This window comes from Schistocerca cancellata, unplaced genomic scaffold (genome assembly GCF_023864275.1).
Source record: "Schistocerca cancellata isolate TAMUIC-IGC-003103 unplaced genomic scaffold, iqSchCanc2.1 HiC_scaffold_422, whole genome shotgun sequence".
NCBI lineage: Eukaryota > Metazoa > Arthropoda > Insecta > Orthoptera > Acrididae > Schistocerca > Schistocerca cancellata.
Genome location: NW_026046439.1, coordinates 136,791 through 154,206, shown reverse-complemented (window position 1 = coordinate 154,206; position 17,416 = coordinate 136,791). Strand labels below are relative to the sequence as shown.

At 53.5% G+C, this 17,416-nt stretch overlaps 39 non-coding genes across 39 annotated transcripts; all 39 read left to right on the top strand.

Annotated features, from left to right (window-relative positions):
• Nucleotides 1-147: 147 nt before the first annotated feature.
• Trnah-gug (transfer RNA histidin (anticodon GUG)) lies at nt 148-219 on the top strand. Its single transcript has one exon. It is a non-coding gene; the product is annotated as a tRNA-His (tRNA).
• Nucleotides 220-965: 746 nt separating this feature from the next.
• Nucleotides 966-1,047, top strand: Trnal-uag (transfer RNA leucine (anticodon UAG)). Its single transcript has one exon. It is a non-coding gene; the product is annotated as a tRNA-Leu (tRNA).
• Nucleotides 1,048-1,127: 80 nt separating this feature from the next.
• Nucleotides 1,128-1,209, top strand: Trnal-cag (transfer RNA leucine (anticodon CAG)). The gene has a single exon. It is a non-coding gene; the product is annotated as a tRNA-Leu (tRNA).
• Nucleotides 1,210-1,477: 268 nt separating this feature from the next.
• Nucleotides 1,478-1,549, top strand: Trnae-cuc (transfer RNA glutamic acid (anticodon CUC)). Its single transcript has one exon. It is a non-coding gene; the product is annotated as a tRNA-Glu (tRNA).
• Nucleotides 1,550-1,924: 375 nt separating this feature from the next.
• Nucleotides 1,925-1,996, top strand: Trnah-gug (transfer RNA histidin (anticodon GUG)). Its single transcript has one exon. It is a non-coding gene; the product is annotated as a tRNA-His (tRNA).
• Nucleotides 1,997-2,743: 747 nt separating this feature from the next.
• Nucleotides 2,744-2,825, top strand: Trnal-uag (transfer RNA leucine (anticodon UAG)). Its single transcript has one exon. It is a non-coding gene; the product is annotated as a tRNA-Leu (tRNA).
• Nucleotides 2,826-2,905: 80 nt separating this feature from the next.
• Nucleotides 2,906-2,987, top strand: Trnal-cag (transfer RNA leucine (anticodon CAG)). The gene has a single exon. It is a non-coding gene; the product is annotated as a tRNA-Leu (tRNA).
• A 268-nt stretch (nt 2,988-3,255) lies between these two features.
• On the top strand, nt 3,256-3,327 carry Trnae-cuc (transfer RNA glutamic acid (anticodon CUC)). Its single transcript has one exon. It is a non-coding gene; the product is annotated as a tRNA-Glu (tRNA).
• A 375-nt stretch (nt 3,328-3,702) lies between these two features.
• On the top strand, nt 3,703-3,774 carry Trnah-gug (transfer RNA histidin (anticodon GUG)). The gene has a single exon. It is a non-coding gene; the product is annotated as a tRNA-His (tRNA).
• A 746-nt stretch (nt 3,775-4,520) lies between these two features.
• Trnal-uag (transfer RNA leucine (anticodon UAG)) lies at nt 4,521-4,602 on the top strand. Its single transcript has one exon. It is a non-coding gene; the product is annotated as a tRNA-Leu (tRNA).
• An 80-nt stretch (nt 4,603-4,682) lies between these two features.
• On the top strand, nt 4,683-4,764 carry Trnal-cag (transfer RNA leucine (anticodon CAG)). The gene has a single exon. It is a non-coding gene; the product is annotated as a tRNA-Leu (tRNA).
• Nucleotides 4,765-5,032: 268 nt separating this feature from the next.
• Nucleotides 5,033-5,104, top strand: Trnae-cuc (transfer RNA glutamic acid (anticodon CUC)). The gene has a single exon. It is a non-coding gene; the product is annotated as a tRNA-Glu (tRNA).
• Nucleotides 5,105-5,479: 375 nt separating this feature from the next.
• Trnah-gug (transfer RNA histidin (anticodon GUG)) lies at nt 5,480-5,551 on the top strand. The gene has a single exon. It is a non-coding gene; the product is annotated as a tRNA-His (tRNA).
• Nucleotides 5,552-6,298: 747 nt separating this feature from the next.
• On the top strand, nt 6,299-6,380 carry Trnal-uag (transfer RNA leucine (anticodon UAG)). The gene has a single exon. It is a non-coding gene; the product is annotated as a tRNA-Leu (tRNA).
• An 80-nt stretch (nt 6,381-6,460) lies between these two features.
• On the top strand, nt 6,461-6,542 carry Trnal-cag (transfer RNA leucine (anticodon CAG)). The gene has a single exon. It is a non-coding gene; the product is annotated as a tRNA-Leu (tRNA).
• Nucleotides 6,543-6,810: 268 nt separating this feature from the next.
• On the top strand, nt 6,811-6,882 carry Trnae-cuc (transfer RNA glutamic acid (anticodon CUC)). The gene has a single exon. It is a non-coding gene; the product is annotated as a tRNA-Glu (tRNA).
• A 375-nt stretch (nt 6,883-7,257) lies between these two features.
• On the top strand, nt 7,258-7,329 carry Trnah-gug (transfer RNA histidin (anticodon GUG)). The gene has a single exon. It is a non-coding gene; the product is annotated as a tRNA-His (tRNA).
• A 746-nt stretch (nt 7,330-8,075) lies between these two features.
• Trnal-uag (transfer RNA leucine (anticodon UAG)) lies at nt 8,076-8,157 on the top strand. Its single transcript has one exon. It is a non-coding gene; the product is annotated as a tRNA-Leu (tRNA).
• Nucleotides 8,158-8,237: 80 nt separating this feature from the next.
• Nucleotides 8,238-8,319, top strand: Trnal-cag (transfer RNA leucine (anticodon CAG)). The gene has a single exon. It is a non-coding gene; the product is annotated as a tRNA-Leu (tRNA).
• Nucleotides 8,320-8,587: 268 nt separating this feature from the next.
• On the top strand, nt 8,588-8,659 carry Trnae-cuc (transfer RNA glutamic acid (anticodon CUC)). Its single transcript has one exon. It is a non-coding gene; the product is annotated as a tRNA-Glu (tRNA).
• A 375-nt stretch (nt 8,660-9,034) lies between these two features.
• Nucleotides 9,035-9,106, top strand: Trnah-gug (transfer RNA histidin (anticodon GUG)). Its single transcript has one exon. It is a non-coding gene; the product is annotated as a tRNA-His (tRNA).
• A 746-nt stretch (nt 9,107-9,852) lies between these two features.
• Nucleotides 9,853-9,934, top strand: Trnal-uag (transfer RNA leucine (anticodon UAG)). Its single transcript has one exon. It is a non-coding gene; the product is annotated as a tRNA-Leu (tRNA).
• Nucleotides 9,935-10,014: 80 nt separating this feature from the next.
• Nucleotides 10,015-10,096, top strand: Trnal-cag (transfer RNA leucine (anticodon CAG)). The gene has a single exon. It is a non-coding gene; the product is annotated as a tRNA-Leu (tRNA).
• A 268-nt stretch (nt 10,097-10,364) lies between these two features.
• On the top strand, nt 10,365-10,436 carry Trnae-cuc (transfer RNA glutamic acid (anticodon CUC)). The gene has a single exon. It is a non-coding gene; the product is annotated as a tRNA-Glu (tRNA).
• Nucleotides 10,437-10,811: 375 nt separating this feature from the next.
• Trnah-gug (transfer RNA histidin (anticodon GUG)) lies at nt 10,812-10,883 on the top strand. Its single transcript has one exon. It is a non-coding gene; the product is annotated as a tRNA-His (tRNA).
• A 746-nt stretch (nt 10,884-11,629) lies between these two features.
• On the top strand, nt 11,630-11,711 carry Trnal-uag (transfer RNA leucine (anticodon UAG)). Its single transcript has one exon. It is a non-coding gene; the product is annotated as a tRNA-Leu (tRNA).
• An 80-nt stretch (nt 11,712-11,791) lies between these two features.
• Trnal-cag (transfer RNA leucine (anticodon CAG)) lies at nt 11,792-11,873 on the top strand. Its single transcript has one exon. It is a non-coding gene; the product is annotated as a tRNA-Leu (tRNA).
• A 268-nt stretch (nt 11,874-12,141) lies between these two features.
• Trnae-cuc (transfer RNA glutamic acid (anticodon CUC)) lies at nt 12,142-12,213 on the top strand. The gene has a single exon. It is a non-coding gene; the product is annotated as a tRNA-Glu (tRNA).
• A 375-nt stretch (nt 12,214-12,588) lies between these two features.
• Nucleotides 12,589-12,660, top strand: Trnah-gug (transfer RNA histidin (anticodon GUG)). Its single transcript has one exon. It is a non-coding gene; the product is annotated as a tRNA-His (tRNA).
• Nucleotides 12,661-13,406: 746 nt separating this feature from the next.
• On the top strand, nt 13,407-13,488 carry Trnal-uag (transfer RNA leucine (anticodon UAG)). The gene has a single exon. It is a non-coding gene; the product is annotated as a tRNA-Leu (tRNA).
• An 80-nt stretch (nt 13,489-13,568) lies between these two features.
• Trnal-cag (transfer RNA leucine (anticodon CAG)) lies at nt 13,569-13,650 on the top strand. Its single transcript has one exon. It is a non-coding gene; the product is annotated as a tRNA-Leu (tRNA).
• A 268-nt stretch (nt 13,651-13,918) lies between these two features.
• On the top strand, nt 13,919-13,990 carry Trnae-cuc (transfer RNA glutamic acid (anticodon CUC)). Its single transcript has one exon. It is a non-coding gene; the product is annotated as a tRNA-Glu (tRNA).
• Nucleotides 13,991-14,365: 375 nt separating this feature from the next.
• Nucleotides 14,366-14,437, top strand: Trnah-gug (transfer RNA histidin (anticodon GUG)). Its single transcript has one exon. It is a non-coding gene; the product is annotated as a tRNA-His (tRNA).
• A 746-nt stretch (nt 14,438-15,183) lies between these two features.
• On the top strand, nt 15,184-15,265 carry Trnal-uag (transfer RNA leucine (anticodon UAG)). Its single transcript has one exon. It is a non-coding gene; the product is annotated as a tRNA-Leu (tRNA).
• Nucleotides 15,266-15,345: 80 nt separating this feature from the next.
• Trnal-cag (transfer RNA leucine (anticodon CAG)) lies at nt 15,346-15,427 on the top strand. The gene has a single exon. It is a non-coding gene; the product is annotated as a tRNA-Leu (tRNA).
• A 268-nt stretch (nt 15,428-15,695) lies between these two features.
• Nucleotides 15,696-15,767, top strand: Trnae-cuc (transfer RNA glutamic acid (anticodon CUC)). Its single transcript has one exon. It is a non-coding gene; the product is annotated as a tRNA-Glu (tRNA).
• A 375-nt stretch (nt 15,768-16,142) lies between these two features.
• Trnah-gug (transfer RNA histidin (anticodon GUG)) lies at nt 16,143-16,214 on the top strand. The gene has a single exon. It is a non-coding gene; the product is annotated as a tRNA-His (tRNA).
• Nucleotides 16,215-16,961: 747 nt separating this feature from the next.
• Trnal-uag (transfer RNA leucine (anticodon UAG)) lies at nt 16,962-17,043 on the top strand. The gene has a single exon. It is a non-coding gene; the product is annotated as a tRNA-Leu (tRNA).
• Nucleotides 17,044-17,123: 80 nt separating this feature from the next.
• On the top strand, nt 17,124-17,205 carry Trnal-cag (transfer RNA leucine (anticodon CAG)). Its single transcript has one exon. It is a non-coding gene; the product is annotated as a tRNA-Leu (tRNA).
• Nucleotides 17,206-17,416: the final 211 nt, after the last annotated feature.

Here is a 17,416-nt window from a genome sequence, read left to right as displayed (position 1 = left end):
TGTCCTGACAGCGCAGGCGCGTTCATTTGTTTGTATACATGTGATGGAGAACGTGTCTGACACTGCTGTGGCGTGACACTGTGGGCTGGGCTTTGCTGTGTACCACCACTTGCATTCCCGCCAGCTGCTTTGGCGGGCGCCTCCGTGGCCGTGATCGTCTAGTGGTTAGGACATTGCGTTGTGGCCGCAATAACCCAGGTTCGAATCCTGGTCACGGCACTTTTGAAAGTTTTGCCTTGCTGCCGTTGCTATAGAGATAGTGCACGAGTACTCGAAATTACAGTGCTCTCTTGATTTTTCACTCGTGTTCCGCAGGCCGCAGTTTGTACTACCACTTCATCACCAACATGTAATGTCGCCTCCCAGAGCGCGGACGTCCGCTGCTCTCTGCAGTCGAAAAGGGCAGTTGTTTGAAGTGCGATGGATGAGCAACCAGTGCCAGCAGAACAGGAAGCTGTGACGTGCACTGTTTCTACAAATGCTGGGAAAACTGGCGCCCAATGCAGCGCACGTAGCGTGGCCGAGCGCTCAAAAATAAAAAAAAAGTAGTGTAGCGGTTATCGCGTCTGCTTCACACGCAGAAGGACCCCCAGTTCGATCCCGGGCGGGAACTGTATTTTCCATCCTATGTCGCATACTACTCCAGTGAGCCACGTCATGTGTGGATCTGCTGCATGGAAAAAAAACAACGAAAAAAAGCGCTCTAAGGCACTGGTTTAAGGCACCAGTCTCTTCGTAGGCGTGGGTTCGAATCCAGGAGCTGCTGTCTCCTTAACTACGACAGCTACAGACAAGTGGCGTCGCTCCCATACGGCGGGCACGGCATTTTCTTGTTGTGGATGGCCTAAAGAGACGCTTCCAGTGGGAGAGCAGTGGACATACACGGCACAGCGATTGCCAAGACACTTACATTTCGGAGTGATCTTTGTACTACAAAGGAAACGTTTTGCCGGTCGTGGTCCAACGGTAACGTGGCCGAGCGGTCTAAGGCGCTGGTTTTAGGTACCAGTCTCTTCGGAGGCGTGGGTTCGAATCCCACCGTTGCCAGTTTTTGCGTCTCATTTTTGTGCCGCTGCTGTGTGTTCTCGTGGGGTAGGATGCAGCTCTTGTGACGCGCGTGTTGTGTAGGTAGCGTGGCCGAGCGGTGTAAGGCGCTGGTTTCAGGCACCAGTCTCTTCGGAGGCGTGGGTTCCAATCCCACAGCTGCCAAACGTGTAATGGTTTCCTGTGTCGAAGACGGCTGCACTCATTGCCTGCAAAGAAAACAGCTTCTGCTTCGTGAATTGCCGTAGAACAGTGCGTGGTGCAACGACAGGATTTGTAGGCGCCTTTTGCTCTCATCATTGCTGGCGTTCGTGTCCACGAAATGCGTCCGGAGCACGCCGTTCTATAACGTGAGAGAGTGGATTTTTTTACAGTTGCCGTCAGTTAACTGTGCGTGATTGCTGCGTTCGCTGGAAGAGCACTGCCGTCGTTATCCGGTGTGGTCTAGTGGCTAGGATACCTGGCTCTCACCCAGGAGGCCCGGGATCGATTGCCGGTACCGGAAATGCGCGTTTTTGTTGCTCCTCTTATGCGACTTGTCTCGACTTTGCTCGACTGACGCTACGCTGACGCGTGCAGAAAGCTACGTTAAGTATGATTCACGGCAACACCCGACGGCGAGAGAGATGCGGCGTGTGTCCACTTGTTGTCGAGCCACGTACCTGTAGCGAAGAGGCTTGGAGGACTGCAAGACATTGCCACGGAGGTGAATGCAGCTAACCACTGTAGTTAGTGTCCTGACAGCGCAGGCGCGTTCATTTGTTTGTATACATGTGATGGAGAACGTGTCTGACACTGCTGTGGCGTGACACTGTGGGCTGGGCTTTGCTGTGTACCACCACTTGCATTCCCGCCAGCTGCTTTGGCGGGCGCCTCCGTGGCCGTGATCGTCTAGTGGTTAGGACATTGCGTTGTGGCCGCAATAACCCAGGTTCGAATCCTGGTCACGGCACTTTTGAAAGTTTTGCCTTGCTGCCGTTGCTATAGAGATAGTGCACGAGTACTCGAAATTACAGTGCTCTCTTGATTTTTCACTCGTGTTCCGCAGGCCGCAGTTTGTACTACCACTTCATCACCAACATGTAATGTCGCCTCCCAGAGCGCGGACGTCCGCTGCTCTCTGCAGTCGAAAAGGGCAGTTGTTTGAAGTGCGATGGATGAGCAACCAGTGCCAGCAGAACAGGAAGCTGTGACGTGCACTGTTTCTACAAATGCTGGGAAAACTGGCGCCCAATGCAGCGCACGTAACGTGGCCGAGCGCTCAAAAATAAAAAAAAAAGTAGTGTAGCGGTTATCGCGTCTGCTTCACACGCAGAAGGACCCCCAGTTCGATCCCGGGCGGGAACTGTATTTTCCATCCTATGTCGCATACTACTCCAGTGAGCCACGTCATGTGTGGATCTGCTGCATGGAAAAAAAACAACGAAAAAAAGCGCTCTAAGGCACTGGTTTAAGGCACCAGTCTCTTCGTAGGCGTGGGTTCGAATCCAGGAGCTGCTGTCTCCTTAACTACGACAGCTACAGACAAGTGGCGTCGCTCCCATACGGCGGGCACGGCATTTTCTTGTTGTGGATGGCCTAAAGAGACGCTTCCAGTGGGAGAGCAGTGGACATACACGGCACAGCGATTGCCAAGACACTTACATTTCGGAGTGATCTTTGTACTACAAAGGAAACGTTTTGCCGGTCGTGGTCCAACGGTAACGTGGCCGAGCGGTCTAAGGCGCTGGTTTTAGGCACCAGTCTCTTCGGAGGCGTGGGTTCGAATCCCACCGTTGCCAGTTTTTGCGTCTCATTTTTGTGCCGCTGCTGTGTGTTCTCGTGGGGTAGGATGCAGCTCTTGTGACGCGCGTGTTGTGTAGGTAGCGTGGCCGAGCGGTGTAAGGCGCTGGTTTCAGGCACCAGTCTCTTCGGAGGCGTGGGTTCCAATCCCACAGCTGCCAAACGTGTAATGGTTTCCTGTGTCGAAGACGGCTGCACTCATTGCCTGCAAAGAAAACAGCTTCTGCTTCGTGAATTGCCGTAGAACAGTGCGTGGTGCAACGACAGGATTTGTAGGCGCCTTTTGCTCTCATCATTGCTGGCGTTCGTGTCCACGAAATGCGTCCGGAGCACGCCGTTCTATAACGTGAGAGAGTGGATTTTTTTACAGTTGTCGTCAGTTAACCGTGCGTGATTGCTGCGTTCGCTGGAAGAGCACTGCCGTCGTTATCCGGTGTGGTCTAGTGGCTAGGATACCTGGCTCTCACCCAGGAGGCCCGGGTTCGATTCCCGGTACCGGAAATGCGCGTTTTTGTTGCTCCTCTTATGCGACTTGTCTCGACTTTGCTCGACTGACGCTACGCTGACGCGTGCAGAAAGCTACGTTAAGTATGATTCACGGCAACACCCGACGGCGAGAGAGATGCGGCGTGTGTCCACTTGTTGTCGAGCCACGTACCTGTAGCGAAGAGGCTTGGAGGACTGCAAGACATTGCCACGGAGGTGAATGCAGCTAACCACTGTAGTTAGTGTCCTGACAGCGCAGGCGCGTTCATTTGTTTGTATACATGTGATGGAGAACGTGTCTGACACTGCTGTGGCGTGACACTGTGGGCTGGGCTTTGCTGTGTACCACCACTTGCATTCCCGCCAGCTGCTTTGGCGGGCGCCTCCGTGGCCGTGATCGTCTAGTGGTTAGGACATTGCGTTGTGGCCGCAATAACCCAGGTTCGAATCCTGGTCACGGCACTTTTGAAAGTTTTGCCTTGCTGCCGTTGCTATAGAGATAGTGCACGAGTACTCGAAATTACAGTGCTCTCTTGATTTTTCACTCGTGTTCCGCAGGCCGCAGTTTGTACTACCACTTCATCACCAACATGTAATGTCGCCTCCCAGAGCGCGGACGTCCGCTGCTCTCTGCAGTCGAAAAGGGCAGTTGTTTGAAGTGCGATGGATGAGCAACCAGTGCCAGCAGAACAGGAAGCTGTGACGTGCACTGTTTCTACAAATGCTGGGAAAACTGGCGCCCAATGCAGCGCACGTAGCGTGGCCGAGCGCTCAAAAATAAAAAAAAAGTAGTGTAGCGGTTATCGCGTCTGCTTCACACGCAGAAGGACCCCCAGTTCGATCCCGGGCGGGAACTGTATTTTCCATCCTATGTCGCATACTACTCCAGTGAGCCACGTCATGTGTGGATCTGCTGCATGGAAAAAAAACAACGAAAAAAAGCGCTCTAAGGCACTGGTTTAAGGCACCAGTCTCTTCGTAGGCGTGGGTTCGAATCCAGGAGCTGCTGTCTCCTTAACTACGACAGCTACAGACAAGTGGCGTCGCTCCCATACGGCGGGCACGGCATTTTCTTGTTGTGGATGGCCTAAAGAGACGCTTCCAGTGGGAGAGCAGTGGACATACACGGCACAGCGATTGCCAAGACACTTACATTTCGGAGTGATCTTTGTACTACAAAGGAAACGTTTTGCCGGTCGTGGTCCAACGGTAACGTGGCCGAGCGGTCTAAGGCGCTGGTTTTAGGTACCAGTCTCTTCGGAGGCGTGGGTTCGAATCCCACCGTTGCCAGTTTTTGCGTCTCATTTTTGTGCCGCTGCTGTGTGTTCTCGTGGGGTAGGATGCAGCTCTTGTGACGCGCGTGTTGTGTAGGTAGCGTGGCCGAGCGGTGTAAGGCGCTGGTTTCAGGCACCAGTCTCTTCGGAGGCGTGGGTTCCAATCCCACAGCTGCCAAACGTGTAATGGTTTCCTGTGTCGAAGACGGCTGCACTCATTGCCTGCAAAGAAAACAGCTTCTGCTTCGTGAATTGCCGTAGAACAGTGCGTGGTGCAACGACAGGATTTGTAGGCGCCTTTTGCTCTCATCATTGCTGGCGTTCGTGTCCACGAAATGCGTCCGGAGCACGCCGTTCTATAACGTGAGAGAGTGGATTTTTTTACAGTTGCCGTCAGTTAACTGTGCGTGATTGCTGCGTTCGCTGGAAGAGCACTGCCGTCGTTATCCGGTGTGGTCTAGTGGCTAGGATACCTGGCTCTCACCCAGGAGGCCCGGGATCGATTGCCGGTACCGGAAATGCGCGTTTTTGTTGCTCCTCTTATGCGACTTGTCTCGACTTTGCTCGACTGACGCTACGCTGACGCGTGCAGAAAGCTACGTTAAGTATGATTCACGGCAACACCCGACGGCGAGAGAGATGCGGCGTGTGTCCACTTGTTGTCGAGCCACGTACCTGTAGCGAAGAGGCTTGGAGGACTGCAAGACATTGCCACGGAGGTGAATGCAGCTAACCACTGTAGTTAGTGTCCTGACAGCGCAGGCGCGTTCATTTGTTTGTATACATGTGATGGAGAACGTGTCTGACACTGCTGTGGCGTGACACTGTGGGCTGGGCTTTGCTGTGTACCACCACTTGCATTCCCGCCAGCTGCTTTGGCGGGCGCCTCCGTGGCCGTGATCGTCTAGTGGTTAGGACATTGCGTTGTGGCCGCAATAACCCAGGTTCGAATCCTGGTCACGGCACTTTTGAAAGTTTTGCCTTGCTGCCGTTGCTATAGAGATAGTGCACGAGTACTCGAAATTACAGTGCTCTCTTGATTTTTCACTCGTGTTCCGCAGGCCGCAGTTTGTACTACCACTTCATCACCAACATGTAATGTCGCCTCCCAGAGCGCGGACGTCCGCTGCTCTCTGCAGTCGAAAAGGGCAGTTGTTTGAAGTGCGATGGATGAGCAACCAGTGCCAGCAGAACAGGAAGCTGTGACGTGCACTGTTTCTACAAATGCTGGGAAAACTGGCGCCCAATGCAGCGCACGTAACGTGGCCGAGCGCTCAAAAATAAAAAAAAAAGTAGTGTAGCGGTTATCGCGTCTGCTTCACACGCAGAAGGACCCCCAGTTCGATCCCGGGCGGGAACTGTATTTTCCATCCTATGTCGCATACTACTCCAGTGAGCCACGTCATGTGTGGATCTGCTGCATGGAAAAAAAACAACGAAAAAAAGCGCTCTAAGGCACTGGTTTAAGGCACCAGTCTCTTCGTAGGCGTGGGTTCGAATCCAGGAGCTGCTGTCTCCTTAACTACGACAGCTACAGACAAGTGGCGTCGCTCCCATACGGCGGGCACGGCATTTTCTTGTTGTGGATGGCCTAAAGAGACGCTTCCAGTGGGAGAGCAGTGGACATACACGGCACAGCGATTGCCAAGACACTTACATTTCGGAGTGATCTTTGTACTACAAAGGAAACGTTTTGCCGGTCGTGGTCCAACGGTAACGTGGCCGAGCGGTCTAAGGCGCTGGTTTTAGGTACCAGTCTCTTCGGAGGCGTGGGTTCGAATCCCACCGTTGCCAGTTTTTGCGTCTCATTTTTGTGCCGCTGCTGTGTGTTCTCGTGGGGTAGGATGCAGCTCTTGTGACGCGCGTGTTGTGTAGGTAGCGTGGCCGAGCGGTGTAAGGCGCTGGTTTCAGGCACCAGTCTCTTCGGAGGCGTGGGTTCCAATCCCACAGCTGCCAAACGTGTAATGGTTTCCTGTGTCGAAGACGGCTGCACTCATTGCCTGCAAAGAAAACAGCTTCTGCTTCGTGAATTGCCGTAGAACAGTGCGTGGTGCAACGACAGGATTTGTAGGCGCCTTTTGCTCTCATCATTGCTGGCGTTCGTGTCCACGAAATGCGTCCGGAGCACGCCGTTCTATAACGTGAGAGAGTGGATTTTTTTACAGTTGCCGTCAGTTAACTGTGCGTGATTGCTGCGTTCGCTGGAAGAGCACTGCCGTCGTTATCCGGTGTGGTCTAGTGGCTAGGATACCTGGCTCTCACCCAGGAGGCCCGGGTTCGATTCCCGGTACCGGAAATGCGCGTTTTTGTTGCTCCTCTTATGCGACTTGTCTCGACTTTGCTCGACTGACGCTACGCTGACGCGTGCAGAAAGCTACGTTAAGTATGATTCACGGCAACACCCGACGGCGAGAGAGATGCGGCGTGTGTCCACTTGTTGTCGAGCCACGTACCTGTAGCGAAGAGGCTTGGAGGACTGCAAGACATTGCCACGGAGGTGAATGCAGCTAACCACTGTAGTTAGTGTCCTGACAGCGCAGGCGCGTTCATTTGTTTGTATACATGTGATGGAGAACGTGTCTGACACTGCTGTGGCGTGACACTGTGGGCTGGGCTTTGCTGTGTACCACCACTTGCATTCCCGCCAGCTGCTTTGGCGGGCGCCTCCGTGGCCGTGATCGTCTAGTGGTTAGGACATTGCGTTGTGGCCGCAATAACCCAGGTTCGAATCCTGGTCACGGCACTTTTGAAAGTTTTGCCTTGCTGCCGTTGCTATAGAGATAGTGCACGAGTACTCGAAATTACAGTGCTCTCTTGATTTTTCACTCGTGTTCCGCAGGCCGCAGTTTGTACTACCACTTCATCACCAACATGTAATGTCGCCTCCCAGAGCGCGGACGTCCGCTGCTCTCTGCAGTCGAAAAGGGCAGTTGTTTGAAGTGCGATGGATGAGCAACCAGTGCCAGCAGAACAGGAAGCTGTGACGTGCACTGTTTCTACAAATGCTGGGAAAACTGGCGCCCAATGCAGCGCACGTAGCGTGGCCGAGCGCTCAAAAATAAAAAAAAAGTAGTGTAGCGGTTATCGCGTCTGCTTCACACGCAGAAGGACCCCCAGTTCGATCCCGGGCGGGAACTGTATTTTCCATCCTATGTCGCATACTACTCCAGTGAGCCACGTCATGTGTGGATCTGCTGCATGGAAAAAAAACAACGAAAAAAAGCGCTCTAAGGCACTGGTTTAAGGCACCAGTCTCTTCGTAGGCGTGGGTTCGAATCCAGGAGCTGCTGTCTCCTTAACTACGACAGCTACAGACAAGTGGCGTCGCTCCCATACGGCGGGCACGGCATTTTCTTGTTGTGGATGGCCTAAAGAGACGCTTCCAGTGGGAGAGCAGTGGACATACACGGCACAGCGATTGCCAAGACACTTACATTTCGGAGTGATCTTTGTACTACAAAGGAAACGTTTTGCCGGTCGTGGTCCAACGGTAACGTGGCCGAGCGGTCTAAGGCGCTGGTTTTAGGCACCAGTCTCTTCGGAGGCGTGGGTTCGAATCCCACCGTTGCCAGTTTTTGCGTCTCATTTTTGTGCCGCTGCTGTGTGTTCTCGTGGGGTAGGATGCAGCTCTTGTGACGCGCGTGTTGTGTAGGTAGCGTGGCCGAGCGGTGTAAGGCGCTGGTTTCAGGCACCAGTCTCTTCGGAGGCGTGGGTTCCAATCCCACAGCTGCCAAACGTGTAATGGTTTCCTGTGTCGAAGACGGCTGCACTCATTGCCTGCAAAGAAAACAGCTTCTGCTTCGTGAATTGCCGTAGAACAGTGCGTGGTGCAACGACAGGATTTGTAGGCGCCTTTTGCTCTCATCATTGCTGGCGTTCGTGTCCACGAAATGCGTCCGGAGCACGCCGTTCTATAACGTGAGAGAGTGGATTTTTTTACAGTTGCCGTCAGTTAACTGTGCGTGATTGCTGCGTTCGCTGGAAGAGCACTGCCGTCGTTATCCGGTGTGGTCTAGTGGCTAGGATACCTGGCTCTCACCCAGGAGGCCCGGGTTCGATTCCCGGTACCGGAAATGCGCGTTTTTGTTGCTCCTCTTATGCGACTTGTCTCGACTTTGCTCGACTGACGCTACGCTGACGCGTGCAGAAAGCTACGTTAAGTATGATTCACGGCAACACCCGACGGCGAGAGAGATGCGGCGTGTGTCCACTTGTTGTCGAGCCACGTACCTGTAGCGAAGAGGCTTGGAGGACTGCAAGACATTGCCACGGAGGTGAATGCAGCTAACCACTGTAGTTAGTGTCCTGACAGCGCAGGCGCGTTCATTTGTTTGTATACATGTGATGGAGAACGTGTCTGACACTGCTGTGGCGTGACACTGTGGGCTGGGCTTTGCTGTGTACCACCACTTGCATTCCCGCCAGCTGCTTTGGCGGGCGCCTCCGTGGCCGTGATCGTCTAGTGGTTAGGACATTGCGTTGTGGCCGCAATAACCCAGGTTCGAATCCTGGTCACGGCACTTTTGAAAGTTTTGCCTTGCTGCCGTTGCTATAGAGATAGTGCACGAGTACTCGAAATTACAGTGCTCTCTTGATTTTTCACTCGTGTTCCGCAGGCCGCAGTTTGTACTACCACTTCATCACCAACATGTAATGTCGCCTCCCAGAGCGCGGACGTCCGCTGCTCTCTGCAGTCGAAAAGGGCAGTTGTTTGAAGTGCGATGGATGAGCAACCAGTGCCAGCAGAACAGGAAGCTGTGACGTGCACTGTTTCTACAAATGCTGGGAAAACTGGCGCCCAATGCAGCGCACGTAACGTGGCCGAGCGCTCAAAAATAAAAAAAAAGTAGTGTAGCGGTTATCGCGTCTGCTTCACACGCAGAAGGACCCCCAGTTCGATCCCGGGCGGGAACTGTATTTTCCATCCTATGTCGCATACTACTCCAGTGAGCCACGTCATGTGTGGATCTGCTGCATGGAAAAAAAACAACGAAAAAAAGCGCTCTAAGGCACTGGTTTAAGGCACCAGTCTCTTCGTAGGCGTGGGTTCGAATACAGGAGCTGCTGTCTCCTTAACTACGACAGCTACAGACAAGTGGCGTCGCTCCCATACGGCGGGCACGGCATTTTCTTGTTGTGGATGGCCTAAAGAGACGCTTCCAGTGGGAGAGCAGTGGACATACACGGCACAGCGATTGCCAAGACACTTACATTTCGGAGTGATCTTTGTACTACAAAGGAAATGTTTTGCCGGTTGTGGTCCAACGGTAACGTGGCCGAGCGGTCTAAGGCGCTGGTTTTAGGCACCAGTCTCTTCGGAGGCGTGGGTTCGAATCCCACCGTTGCCAGTTTTTGCGTCTCATTTTTGTGCCGCTGCTGTGTGTTCTCGTGGGGTAGGATGCAGCTCTTGTGACGCGCGTGTTGTGTAGGTAGCGTGGCCGAGCGGTGTAAGGCGCTGGTTTCAGGCACCAGTCTCTTCGGAGGCGTGGGTTCCAATCCCACAGCTGCCAAACGTGTAATGGTTTCCTGTGTCGAAGACGGCTGCACTCATTGCCTGCAAAGAAAACAGCTTCTGCTTCGTGAATTGCCGTAGAACAGTGCGTGGTGCAACGACAGGATTTGTAGGCGCCTTTTGCTCTCATCATTGCTGGCGTTCGTGTCCACGAAATGCGTCCGGAGCACGCCGTTCTATAACGTGAGAGAGTGGATTTTTTTACAGTTGTCGTCAGTTAACCGTGCGTGATTGCCGCGTTCGCTGGAAGAGCACTGCCGTCGTTATCCGGTGTGGTCTAGTGGCTAGGATACCTGGCTCTCACCCAGGAGGCCCGGGTTCGATTCCCGGTACCGGAAATGCGCGTTTTTGTTGCTCCTCTTATGCGACTTGTCTCGACTTTGCTCGACTGACGCTACGCTGACGCGTGCAGAAAGCTACGTTAAGTATGATTCACGGCAACACCCGACGGCGAGAGAGATGCGGCGTGTGTCCACTTGTTGTCGAGCCACGTACCTGTAGCGAAGAGGCTTGGAGGACTGCAAGACATTGCCACGGAGGTGAATGCAGCTAACCACTGTAGTTAGTGTCCTGACAGCGCAGGCGCGTTCATTTGTTTGTATACATGTGATGGAGAACGTGTCTGACACTGCTGTGGCGTGACACTGTGGGCTGGGCTTTGCTGTGTACCACCACTTGCATTCCCGCCAGCTGCTTTGGCGGGCGCCTCCGTGGCCGTGATCGTCTAGTGGTTAGGACATTGCGTTGTGGCCGCAATAACCCAGGTTCGAATCCTGGTCACGGCACTTTTGAAAGTTTTGCCTTGCTGCCGTTGCTATAGAGATAGTGCACGAGTACTCGAAATTACAGTGCTCTCTTGATTTTTCACTCGTGTTCCGCAGGCCGCAGTTTGTACTACCACTTCATCACCAACATGTAATGTCGCCTCCCAGAGCGCGGACGTCCGCTGCTCTCTGCAGTCGAAAAGGGCAGTTGTTTGAAGTGCGATGGATGAGCAACCAGTGCCAGCAGAACAGGAAGCTGTGACGTGCACTGTTTCTACAAATGCTGGGAAAACTGGCGCCCAATGCAGCGCACGTAACGTGGCCGAGCGCTCAAAAATAAAAAAAAAGTAGTGTAGCGGTTATCGCGTCTGCTTCACACGCAGAAGGACCCCCAGTTCGATCCCGGGCGGGAACTGTATTTTCCATCCTATGTCGCATACTACTCCAGTGAGCCACGTCATGTGTGGATCTGCTGCATGGAAAAAAAACAACGAAAAAAAGCGCTCTAAGGCACTGGTTTAAGGCACCAGTCTCTTCGTAGGCGTGGGTTCGAATACAGGAGCTGCTGTCTCCTTAACTACGACAGCTACAGACAAGTGGCGTCGCTCCCATACGGCGGGCACGGCATTTTCTTGTTGTGGATGGCCTAAAGAGACGCTTCCAGTGGGAGAGCAGTGGACATACACGGCACAGCGATTGCCAAGACACTTACATTTCGGAGTGATCTTTGTACTACAAAGGAAATGTTTTGCCGGTTGTGGTCCAACGGTAACGTGGCCGAGCGGTCTAAGGCGCTGGTTTTAGGCACCAGTCTCTTCGGAGGCGTGGGTTCGAATCCCACCGTTGCCAGTTTTTGCGTCTCATTTTTGTGCCGCTGCTGTGTGTTCTCGTGGGGTAGGATGCAGCTCTTGTGACGCGCGTGTTGTGTAGGTAGCGTGGCCGAGCGGTGTAAGGCGCTGGTTTCAGGCACCAGTCTCTTCGGAGGCGTGGGTTCCAATCCCACAGCTGCCAAACGTGTAATGGTTTCCTGTGTCGAAGACGGCTGCACTCATTGCCTGCAAAGAAAACAGCTTCTGCTTCGTGAATTGCCGTAGAACAGTGCGTGGTGCAACGACAGGATTTGTAGGCGCCTTTTGCTCTCATCATTGCTGGCGTTCGTGTCCACGAAATGCGTCCGGAGCACGCCGTTCTATAACGTGAGAGAGTGGATTTTTTTACAGTTGCCGTCAGTTAACTGTGCGTGATTGCTGCGTTCGCTGGAAGAGCACTGCCGTCGTTATCCGGTGTGGTCTAGTGGCTAGGATACCTGGCTCTCACCCAGGAGGCCCGGGTTCGATTCCCGGTACCGGAAATGCGCGTTTTTGTTGCTCCTCTTATGCGACTTGTCTCGACTTTGCTCGACTGACGCTACGCTGACGCGTGCAGAAAGCTACGTTAAGTATGATTCACGGCAACACCCGACGGCGAGAGAGATGCGGCGTGTGTCCACTTGTTGTCGAGCCACGTACCTGTAGCGAAGAGGCTTGGAGGACTGCAAGACATTGCCACGGAGGTGAATGCAGCTAACCACTGTAGTTAGTGTCCTGACAGCGCAGGCGCGTTCATTTGTTTGTATACATGTGATGGAGAACGTGTCTGACACTGCTGTGGCGTGACACTGTGGGCTGGGCTTTGCTGTGTACCACCACTTGCATTCCCGCCAGCTGCTTTGGCGGGCGCCTCCGTGGCCGTGATCGTCTAGTGGTTAGGACATTGCGTTGTGGCCGCAATAACCCAGGTTCGAATCCTGGTCACGGCACTTTTGAAAGTTTTGCCTTGCTGCCGTTGCTATAGAGATAGTGCACGAGTACTCGAAATTACAGTGCTCTCTTGATTTTTCACTCGTGTTCCGCAGGCCGCAGTTTGTACTACCACTTCATCACCAACATGTAATGTCGCCTCCCAGAGCGCGGACGTCCGCTGCTCTCTGCAGTCGAAAAGGGCAGTTGTTTGAAGTGCGATGGATGAGCAACCAGTGCCAGCAGAACAGGAAGCTGTGACGTGCACTGTTTCTACAAATGCTGGGAAAACTGGCGCCCAATGCAGCGCACGTAACGTGGCCGAGCGCTCAAAAATAAAAAAAAAGTAGTGTAGCGGTTATCGCGTCTGCTTCACACGCAGAAGGACCCCCAGTTCGATCCCGGGCGGGAACTGTATTTTCCATCCTATGTCGCATACTACTCCAGTGAGCCACGTCATGTGTGGATCTGCTGCATGGAAAAAAAACAACGAAAAAAAGCGCTCTAAGGCACTGGTTTAAGGCACCAGTCTCTTCGTAGGCGTGGGTTCGAATACAGGAGCTGCTGTCTCCTTAACTACGACAGCTACAGACAAGTGGCGTCGCTCCCATACGGCGGGCACGGCATTTTCTTGTTGTGGATGGCCTAAAGAGACGCTTCCAGTGGGAGAGCAGTGGACATACACGGCACAGCGATTGCCAAGACACTTACATTTCGGAGTGATCTTTGTACTACAAAGGAAATGTTTTGCCGGTTGTGGTCCAACGGTAACGTGGCCGAGCGGTCTAAGGCGCTGGTTTTAGGCACCAGTCTCTTCGGAGGCGTGGGTTCGAATCCCACCGTTGCCAGTTTTTGCGTCTCATTTTTGTGCCGCTGCTGTGTGTTCTCGTGGGGTAGGATGCAGCTCTTGTGACGCGCGTGTTGTGTAGGTAGCGTGGCCGAGCGGTGTAAGGCGCTGGTTTCAGGCACCAGTCTCTTCGGAGGCGTGGGTTCCAATCCCACAGCTGCCAAACGTGTAATGGTTTCCTGTGTCGAAGACGGCTGCACTCATTGCCTGCAAAGAAAACAGCTTCTGCTTCGTGAATTGCCGTAGAACAGTGCGTGGTGCAACGACAGGATTTGTAGGCGCCTTTTGCTCTCATCATTGCTGGCGTTCGTGTCCACGAAATGCGTCCGGAGCACGCCGTTCTATAACGTGAGAGAGTGGATTTTTTTACAGTTGTCGTCAGTTAACCGTGCGTGATTGCCGCGTTCGCTGGAAGAGCACTGCCGTCGTTATCCGGTGTGGTCTAGTGGCTAGGATACCTGGCTCTCACCCAGGAGGCCCGGGTTCGATTCCCGGTACCGGAAATGCGCGTTTTTGTTGCTCCTCTTATGCGACTTGTCTCGACTTTGCTCGACTGACGCTACGCTGACGCGTGCAGAAAGCTACGTTAAGTATGATTCACGGCAACACCCGACGGCGAGAGAGATGCGGCGTGTGTCCACTTGTTGTCGAGCCACGTACCTGTAGCGAAGAGGCTTGGAGGACTGCAAGACATTGCCACGGAGGTGAATGCAGCTAACCACTGTAGTTAGTGTCCTGACAGCGCAGGCGCGTTCATTTGTTTGTATACATGTGATGGAGAACGTGTCTGACACTGCTGTGGCGTGACACTGTGGGCTGGGCTTTGCTGTGTACCACCACTTGCATTCCCGCCAGCTGCTTTGGCGGGCGCCTCCGTGGCCGTGATCGTCTAGTGGTTAGGACATTGCGTTGTGGCCGCAATAACCCAGGTTCGAATCCTGGTCACGGCACTTTTGAAAGTTTTGCCTTGCTGCCGTTGCTATAGAGATAGTGCACGAGTACTCGAAATTACAGTGCTCTCTTGATTTTTCACTCGTGTTCCGCAGGCCGCAGTTTGTACTACCACTTCATCACCAACATGTAATGTCGCCTCCCAGAGCGCGGACGTCCGCTGCTCTCTGCAGTCGAAAAGGGCAGTTGTTTGAAGTGCGATGGATGAGCAACCAGTGCCAGCAGAACAGGAAGCTGTGACGTGCACTGTTTCTACAAATGCTGGGAAAACTGGCGCCCAATGCAGCGCACGTAGCGTGGCCGAGCGCTCAAAAATAAAAAAAAAGTAGTGTAGCGGTTATCGCGTCTGCTTCACACGCAGAAGGACCCCCAGTTCGATCCCGGGCGGGAACTGTATTTTCCATCCTATGTCGCATACTACTCCAGTGAGCCACGTCATGTGTGGATCTGCTGCATGGAAAAAAAACAACGAAAAAAAGCGCTCTAAGGCACTGGTTTAAGGCACCAGTCTCTTCGTAGGCGTGGGTTCGAATCCAGGAGCTGCTGTCTCCTTAACTACGACAGCTACAGACAAGTGGCGTCGCTCCCATACGGCGGGCACGGCATTTTCTTGTTGTGGATGGCCTAAAGAGACGCTTCCAGTGGGAGAGCAGTGGACATACACGGCACAGCGATTGCCAAGACACTTACATTTCGGAGTGATCTTTGTACTACAAAGGAAACGTTTTGCCGGTCGTGGTCCAACGGTAACGTGGCCGAGCGGTCTAAGGCGCTGGTTTTAGGCACCAGTCTCTTCGGAGGCGTGGGTTCGAATCCCACCGTTGCCAGTTTTTGCGTCTCATTTTTGTGCCGCTGCTGTGTGTTCTCGTGGGGTAGGATGCAGCTCTTGTGACGCGCGTGTTGTGTAGGTAGCGTGGCCGAGCGGTGTAAGGCGCTGGTTTCAGGCACCAGTCTCTTCGGAGGCGTGGGTTCCAATCCCACAGCTGCCAAACGTGTAATGGTTTCCTGTGTCGAAGACGGCTGCACTCATTGCCTGCAAAGAAAACAGCTTCTGCTTCGTGAATTGCCGTAGAACAGTGCGTGGTGCAACGACAGGATTTGTAGGCGCCTTTTGCTCTCATCATTGCTGGCGTTCGTGTCCACGAAATGCGTCCGGAGCACGCCGTTCTATAACGTGAGAGAGTGGATTTTTTTACAGTTGCCGTCAATTAACTGTGCGTGATTGCTGCGTTCGCTGGAAGAGCACTGCCGTCGTTATCCGGTGTGGTCTAGTGGCTAGGATACCTGGCTCTCACCCAGGAGGCCCGGGTTCGATTCCCGGTACCGGAAATGCGCGTTTTTGTTGCTCCTCTTATGCGACTTGTCTCGACTTTGCTCGACTGACGCTACGCTGACGCGTGCAGAAAGCTACGTTAAGTATGATTCACGGCAACACCCGACGGCGAGAGAGATGCGGCGTGTGTCCACTTGTTGTCGAGCCACGTACCTGTAGCGAAGAGGCTTGGAGGACTGCAAGACATTGCCACGGAGGTGAATGCAGCTAACCACTGTAGTTAGTGTCCTGACAGCGCAGGCGCGTTCATTTGTTTGTATACATGTGATGGAGAACGTGTCTGACACTGCTGTGGCGTGACACTGTGGGCTGGGCTTTGCTGTGTACCACCACTTGCATTCCCGCCAGCTGCTTTGGCGGGCGCCTCCGTGGCCGTGATCGTCTAGTGGTTAGGACATTGCGTTGTGGCCGCAATAACCCAGGTTCGAATCCTGGTCACGGCACTTTTGAAAGTTTTGCCTTGCTGCCGTTGCTATAGAGATAGTGCACGAGTACTCGAAATTACAGTGCTCTCTTGATTTTTCACTCGTGTTCCGCAGGCCGCAGTTTGTACTACCACTTCATCACCAACATGTAATGTCGCCTCCCAGAGCGCGGACGTCCGCTGCTCTCTGCAGTCGAAAAGGGCAGTTGTTTGAAGTGCGATGGATGAGCAACCAGTGCCAGCAGAACAGGAAGCTGTGACGTGCACTGTTTCTACAAATGCTGGGAAAACTGGCGCCCAATGCAGCGCACGTAACGTGGCCGAGCGCTCAAAAATAAAAAAAAAAGTAGTGTAGCGGTTATCGCGTCTGCTTCACACGCAGAAGGACCCCCAGTTCGATCCCGGGCGGGAACTGTATTTTCCATCCTATGTCGCATACTACTCCAGTGAGCCACGTCATGTGTGGATCTGCTGCATGGAAAAAAAACAACGAAAAAAAGCGCTCTAAGGCACTGGTTTAAGGCACCAGTCTCTTCGTAGGCGTGGGTTCGAATACAGGAGCTGCTGTCTCCTTAACTACGACAGCTACAGACAAGTGGCGTCGCTCCCATACGGCGGGCACGGCATTTTCTTGTTGTGGATGGCCTAAAGAGACGCTTCCAGTGGGAGAGCAGTGGACATACACGGCACAGCGATTGCCAAGACACTTACATTTCGGAGTGATCTTTGTACTACAAAGGAAATGTTTTGCCGGTTGTGGTCCAACGGTAACGTGGCCGAGCCGTCTAAGGCGCTGGTTTTAGGCACCAGTCTCTTCGGAGGCGTGGGTTCGAATCCCACCGTTGCCAGTTTTTGCGTCTCATTTTTGTGCCGCTGCTGTGTGTTCTCGTGGGGTAGGATGCAGCTCTTGTGACGCGCGTGTTGTGTAGGTAGCGTGGCCGAGCGGTGTAAGGCGCTGGTTTCAGGCACCAGTCTCTTCGGAGGCGTGGGTTCCAATCCCACAGCTGCCAAACGTGTAATGGTTTCCTGTGTCGAAGACGGCTGCACTCATTGCCTGCAAAGAAAACAGCTTCTGCTTCGTGAATTGCCGTAGAACAGTGCGTGGTGCAACGACAGGATTTGTAGGCGCCTTTTGCTCTCATCATTGCTGGCGTTCGTGTCCACGAAATGCGTCCGGAGCACGCCGTTCTATAACGTGAGAGAGTGGATTTTTTTACAGTT